The following is a 7,958-nucleotide window of genomic DNA, read 5'->3' as shown; positions in this document are numbered from 1 at the left end:
GTGGCAGATATGACACTATGCGCTGCAGTTGCACCGTCTCATGCAGTCGTCCCCACGAGACAGGTCGACGAGACAGGTCTTACCACGTTCCACATTTTATGCAGGAAGGAACCGACATTTGTAGAAGTGAAATAATTTACCAGCTTCTCAAGTTAACAACTGACAAAGCCAGTGACTAACCCAGGTCTGTACCATCGCCAAAGCCTAGGACAGCAACCACGAAAACACATTTATGATCTCTCTTCAGCGGGGGAGACCCTAGCGCAGTCCCTGGGATTTCTGCCCCCGGTGGTCATGCCGAGTAGTCGCCCAGGTGAGAACGCGGCCCAGGTGACCACTGACGCGTCCTTGCAGAACACCCGCCCACGCCGTGCTCAGATTCCTGACCCACGGAAGCTGTGAGATAATTAATTTATTGTTTTTTATGCTGATAAGTTTCTGGTAATGTGTTATGCCACAATATGAGGCAAATGCAAAATGATTATAACTACATTATATTAATTATAAAGACATTTCTTAAAAAGAAAAGATTTTGGTCCAAATGTTGGGTGGTGTTCGAAAGTGGTATCGCAACGCTGCAGGACTCAATCAACCGGGTTAATGCGAGAGGACACAACATACGAGGATGAAGACGTGAAAGAAGCCATCGAAGGCTTCCTGAGAACCTTTATAACGACAGGATGTTTCGCGTTAAGAGACACTGGGCCTGACCATGAGGCAGCAGATCTTGCCCAAAGAACGGTGGGCAAAGCATGAAGAGTATAAATTCTACCTTGGACCACATCGGAAAGAGGTTATTCGTGAAAGAAAAGAGAGAGAGGAGAATGGGCAAAGAAGTAACTGTAGTTGAAATCTGTGGATACAGCTGTCCTCAGAGTATTTTTGTGAAGATGTTTAGACTTTAAACATAAAATTTAATAATTATTTTATCTGCAGATGTATTACTTTAAATAAACATCTATTGTAATCATTAGAAAAAGAAAGTTTTTTCATTTGGATGGCTGAATGTTTATAATCTTTTAAAAATCAATTTAGAAAGCTAGAGTCAGGAGATGGGAGGGATGAACAGAAAGAGCACAGAAGACTTTTAGGGCCGTGAGACTATTCTGTAGGATACTGTAACGGTGGACACGTCACGATACATTTGTCAGAAGCCATAGAATGCACAATACCAAGAGTGAACCTGACGTAAGCTATGGACTTTGGGAGATAATGGATTATCAGTGTAGGCTCATCGATTGTACCAAATGTGCCACTTTGGTGTGGGACGTAGATGGTGGAGGAGGCTGTGCATGGGTGGGGAGTGGAGAGGGTAAAGGAAATGTCCATATCTTTCTCTCAGTTTTGCTGTGAAACTAAAAGTTCTCTAAGAAATAAAGTATATTTAAAACAAAACCAAAAAAGGTAAAATTGGCTCTTTATGCAACATTTACAGCTAATAATCTTTATGTAAATTGTGCCCAGGGTGTACGACATGGATTTGTGCTGTGGTGGGGTGAGAAGCAAGCTCCAATAATCACGAATGTTTGCGTCACAGTGGACTCCACAGTCTGCTGCCCAGTTTCCAACTTCATGGGTGACAGGCAGCTGTGTTGGCAGCAGTGATGGTAAAGAGGGTGACAGTTATCTCCTGACCACTGGATGAGAGCTTCAGTGATATGACTTAAAATTCAAAGTCAGAGGCTTATCCTTTATCTTTCCAATGATTTTGTAAGCACCCTACTTGTAGTAAATCTATTTCTGCTTGTAATACCTTGATGGACTGTGTGTCCTTCGTCGAGCAATTATTGATACACTGGTGCAATAAACATTAAATAAAACATCAGTACATAGGTGATTTTCAAACTACTGAAGATACATCAAAGCCTGAATGTACTGAGCAACATCTTTGTAGAACAGGTTCTATTGACAAGTGACACGCTAGCTCTTGGTGTCATTGATCTGACTCATTTTTTAAAAAATAAACTCTTGTTTTAGTTGTAGATTTACAGATCAATGATGAAAACACTACAGAGAGTTCTCATATCCCAGAGTCACTTCCCCTATTATTAATATTTGATATTAGTATGCTGGATTTCTCATAACTAATGAATTAATATTGATCTGTTATTATCAATAGTCCAAACTTTATTCAGATTTCCTTAGTATCTACCTAATGTCCTTTTCCTGTTTTAGAATACCATCTAGGACACACATTAAATTTAGTTGTAATGTCTTAGGGTCCTCTTGGCTGTGACAGTTTCTTAGGCTTTATTTGTGTTGATGTCCTCGACAATTTTGAGGACTGACCAGGTATTTTGTAGACTGATGTTTTGATTGATGTTTTTCTCATAATTAGTTTCAGGGTATGCATTTTGGGGACCAGAACCAAAGAGGTAAAGTGCCTCCTTATCATATCATATCACATCATACCGTCGACATGATCTATTGTTGATATTAACCTCAATCACCTGGCTTTAGTAGTGATTTTCATATATATCCATTAAAAATTGCTTTTACCCATTTCATGTGCTGTACTCTTTGGAAGTAAATGATTAAGGACACACCAAATGCTCTACCTTCTTGAGCTCAGAGTATCTACATAAATTTTTTGAAATCCTCCTGCTATCTTTGTATTATTTTTTTCTACTTTGATTCCATTGTAGTTTGAGAACATACTTTGTATGATATCTATTCTTTTAAATTTATTATAATTCTTTTTATGGTCTATAAGGTAATCTATCATCGTGAATGTTCCATGCAAGCATGAGAAGAACATGTATTCTGTGGTGTTGGATGGTATGCTCAACAAAGGTCAGTTAGATTAGGTTGATTATAATGTTCAGGTCATCTATCTGTACATGCCTATACATACCTCTATAATGTATCAGGTCACATTATAATGTTCAGGTCAGGATTTTTGTCTACTTTATTTATCAATCACTTAAAGAGGGGTACTGAAGTCTGCATATAAAAGTGGATTTGTTTACTTCTTTCTATTTTGTTTTGTTTTGTGTAATTGAATATTCTTTTGTTAGCTGCATACACTGTTAGAATTGCTATGGCTTCTTTGGGTATGACCCCTTTATCCTTATGTAATGCCCCTCTTTGTCTCTGATCATTTTTCTTACTCTAAAGTCTGCTTTGTAACTGTTTTCTATTTATTGCATTTATTTTTTTTTGTTTCTGCCCCCCTCTTGCCTTCTCTGTTATTAAGCATTTTTTATGATTCTATTTTATTTCATTTTTTAACTTATCAATTATATTCCTTTAAAAAAAAATTCTAATGCTTGCCTTAGGTCCTGAAATACCCATTTACAACTAATATGAATCTACCTTCAAATAACATTAAACTGCTTTACAGGTAGTACATGTATCTTAAACAGTATTTCAAATTTCTCCCTCCAGTTCTTTATGACATTGCTGTCACTCATGTCACTTAAAATGCACACTCATTAGATTGTCCAAATGAATTCCCACAGGATTCCTAATATCAGTGGCAGAGAGTCTTTGGATCAGAAAGCAAGAAGTGCTCTGTGCATCTCTAGCTAGGTGCTATGAGGTCACTCCTGCACATAGCTGATTGCTGCAACAACTCAAGGGAAAAAAGCAGGAAGCAAGGAGGTGACGTAGGATTCAAGAGATGTGCCTTATAGCTCTGGAGCCAGACTAATTGGCAGAATTTAATGGCCAGTTTTATTGTTTTTAGTTAGGTAGCATTGGAAAACATTATTTAAAATTTCTGAACTACATTTTCCCCATCTGTATAAAAGACTAGTAATAACACAAAACTCATGGAAGTCTTATAAGAGATAAAGATATAGACACAAACAGGCAACACATTTCTGCATATATTAAATACCAAAAGTTTTGCTGTTAATACTCGTCATAATAAATAATTACATAATAAAATTAATTGTAATCTAGATTAAGCAATAAAATACAGATACAAATCATTGGATGAAAGTGTTAGAATATTATTAAGATGTGTGTGGGAAGATAATTGAAACAGTTTTGAGGAAAGCAACCCTTGCTAAGATCCTCATTCAAAGTAGGGTATGCAAAAGGTGCTAATTCTTTCCCAATTCTGGAGAATAGATACATAAATTTTAATGACTACTTTGAAAACACTGTGATTTAACCATTAATTGAATAAGACATAGATTCTATAGTTTTAAAGACACTGGAGAACATAAAAGCTGAAAAGTCTTAATCTAAGGAAATAATTTACAAGTCTTAGAAAAGCCAAGATGATCAAAGTAACATCAAATAAATCATTTATAAAGATAAATGTAAATGTGATAGGAATCACTTTTTGTAAATGAGGAAATTTGGCTGCAGCATATTTAATACCTTCTCAAATGTCATAAAATTAGTTGCCAAACATTTTTTATGTGTATATATGTATGTATGCAAATATATTTCATAAATATGTGTGGGCACATACATCAGATTTTGCCCAAAGGATTTGAAGTGCTTCACATGCCAACGTAAAATATAAAATTTAATTTGCACAGTTTTTGAATATTGAGAACTGTCAAACACAGATCTGAGAAGAAATATCTTCTTTCCATTGTGTCAGTATACTATATGTGTGCTATATATTTGTTTGGGTTATTTATCTTTGGAAAACAGAAAATACAGTGTCACAGTCTTTTCATGATTTCAGCATGTAATTTGGTGAAAAAGAAACATCACCTTTATTATATCATATAAAACCTTTATGAAAAGGTTGATATCACTGATTTGATAACATTTATTGAAGTTGTAAAGCATGAAATGAATTCATAAGTTTTATCTTTTACCCTTGCAAGTACTCCAGACACTTATTGAACTTAAGAGATTATTTCATAATTCTTATATATTTTGGCACTTTTCAATTCAAAAATATTAGATCAAAGGTCTATGAATCCTTAAGACAGAGAGCAATAAAAATGAAAAAAATTGCCATTGGTGATTGTTATGGACTTAAATGTGTCTCCCCCCAATTCATATCTTGAAACCCTAACTCTTGAAGTGACAATACTTGGAGATAAGGCCGTTAGGAGGTAATTAATATTAAATGAGGTTATCAGAGTGTGTCTCTAATTGGATAGTACTTGTGTCCTTACATGAAGAGGAAGAGACACCAGACATCACTCTGTCTTTGCATGTACGCGGGGGAAAGGCCGTGTGAGGACTCAGAAAGAAGGCAGCTGTCTGTAAGTCAGGAAGAGAAGCCTCACCAGAATTCAACCCTGCTTTCACTTTGGTCATGAACTTCCACCCTCTAGAACTGTGAGAAGATCAATTCCTGTTGTTTAAGCCACCCAGTCTGTGATATTTTGTAATGGCAGCCCTAGCTGACTAATACAGGATTAAAAATGAGAACATTCTAGGAAAGATGTGAACAGACAGAAAAGAAGACAGTCTATGGAAAATCTACTAAGGTAAAACGTAAGCCTTAAGTTTGGCAAATATGATATTTCTCAAATGAAGAAAATGATATTTAAGAAAATGGAAAGATTAACTTGAGTTTAAGCTAAGAAATATGTCAATTAAGTCTTATCATCAAAGACTTCAATTAGTTCTTCTCTAATGTACATAAATATAGCCAGAGGATGTAAGAGGAAGCATGCATAATTGCCAGAAATGAGATATTTAAAATTCAATGGACTACATTTTTGTAAATTTGTTATATATACCCTAACTTGTAAAAACCCTAAATGTGCAACTGTGCTTCAAAAAAGTGTGTGTGTGTGTGTGTGTGTGTGTACACCTGTGTGTATGAGTATATACTTTCATAGTCAGAATAATTTTTTAAGTTTACAATGCATTTTTTAACAGAACACAAATATATCTTTTATGTTTTATATAATTGATCTTATAAACAAGTCTATATGTAAAATTAGTATTTAAGAGCATTAAGGTATTTCTTGATAATTAACAAAACTAATTCATTTTAGATGTTACTAAGACAGTCAAAATATTTATCATAAGCATTTTCAAGCTAATCATGCTGCAGCTCTTATTATCAGCACTACAGATGATTTTCACTACACAGTATATGTATAGAAACATCAACATGTACCCCGTGAATATGTACAATTATTATTTGTCCATTGGGGAAAAAAAAAAGAAAAAAGGAATGTATGTGAAAGCCATAATACTTCTAATATTGTGTAGTTCAGGGATTTAACTCTAATCATTTATTTGTTCACTGGAAATAAAATAAAAAGACACATTATATTACCTCTTTATTCAATTAATTAGAAGAGGTCTTATTAAAGTAGGTTTTCAGAGCAAGGAGGGGCATCTTGCGTACCCACATGCATGGAGCTGCATGATGCTGTCCTTGGTACTGAATCACAGTATTTGCTGGGGCCTGGTGTTGCTCCAGCTTGGGAACATAGGCAGGTCCTCCCTAACTCTTCCTAAAACACTTTGGTTCTCATAATACTTTATGTTTTTTAAAAAATGTTTATGTAATTAGAGTTTTTCTACTGAAAAAATTAAAACGACTTATATTGTATTAACTTAAAGTGTTACCGTGTTTTCATTTTTTACACCTTAAAATGTTGCCCTACTTTTTTCCCTGTGTCCTAATAGCACATATTTGGCTATTGAAAAATAATATTTTTACTCTATCCTTCTTCAAGGCCCTTCCCACTGTAAATTTTGATGATGATATTCCGAAAAGACTACTTCATAGCTTTTCTAGGCATTAGATTCTTACATGAGGGTTGAGAAAAATAAGAAATTCTTCATTGTCATCTGCAAAATACGATGTCATACATGTGGAGACAGAGCATGTTAATGTTATCTAGTCTTTGAGCAATTTAAATCTAAAAAGTGACATATTTTAGCATAAATCTATAAAATAACCAGATTAATGAAAATAGGACATTATATGAATAATTGTGCATTGTGAAAATTTTCAGAATATCTGATTAATCTTAGATGGTCTATATGGGGAGTGGCAAAAGGAAAACAGATGAGTATCAACATTTAATCATAGAGGACTGATGATGTCAGGAAGAAATTATTAGAATTATTCATTGGATTATAGTAATACACTTTTAAGCTTTTAAACAGCCAAGTAACATGGAATAAAGTATTTTAGGAAAAATAATATAGCAGTAATGTACAATATGGGAAAACTGGAGGGAAGTAGATTAAATACAGCCCAAGTATTCTAAATATTAGGGAAGGGCTGGGCGAGGTGGGTCATGCCTGTAGTCTTAGCACTCTGAGAGGCCAAGGCAGGAGGATCATATGAGGTCAGGAGTTCGAGACCAGCCTGAGCAAGAGTGAGAACCCATTTCTACTAAAAATGGAAAAAAAATAGCCAGTCAACTAAAAATAGAAACAAAAAGTTAGCTGGGCATGGTGGCTCACACCTGTAGTCCTAGCACTCTGGGATGCTGAGGCAGGAGTGTTGCTTGAGCCCAGGAGTTTGAGGTTGCTGTGAGCTAGGCTGACACCACGGCACTAACTCTAGACAGGACCACAAAGTGAGACTCTGTCTCAAAATAAATAAATAAATAAAAATTTTAGGGAAAGGTATAAAGACAACCTGAATCTATGAAAATTAAAGATACAAAGTTTTGTTGTCTGAATAAATATAAACAGGAAAGAGAGAGAGAGAGAAAGCGCAAGAAGAAATTTGGGATTTAGATTTGGAGAAGTGGAAGAATGTGACACATTTAAGAAAAAAGAAATTAGATATATAGGGAAAATCTCATTCTCTTTTAGGTATATTGAGTATGGTATGGAAATGGAATACTCAGTAGCTAATTTACATATAGGACTTACTATATGCTACACATATTTCTAAGCACTTTACATACATTTACTAATTCAATATCAAATAACAATAATTATAATAACATGTAAAATTATGTTACATAAAATATAAGTTATATATTAACATACATTTAATACTGCTAAACTTAAAAAAGTGACAGGTTTAATACTCATAAAAGATGTATTTTGTAATT

General features: G+C 34.6%; 1 pseudogene; it reads left to right on the top strand.

The window, feature by feature from the left end:
* The first annotated feature begins 550 nt into the window (after nt 1–550).
* Nucleotides 551–850, top strand: LOC123637482 (annotated as a pseudogene).
* The last annotated feature ends 7,108 nt before the right edge of the window (nt 851–7,958 follow it).

Source organism: Lemur catta, chromosome 4, assembly GCF_020740605.2.
Source record: "Lemur catta isolate mLemCat1 chromosome 4, mLemCat1.pri, whole genome shotgun sequence".
NCBI classification, from domain to species: Eukaryota; Metazoa; Chordata; class Mammalia; order Primates; family Lemuridae; genus Lemur; species Lemur catta.
The sequence above is the reverse complement of the archived record's forward strand: the minus strand, read 5'-3'. Positions and strand labels throughout refer to the sequence as shown.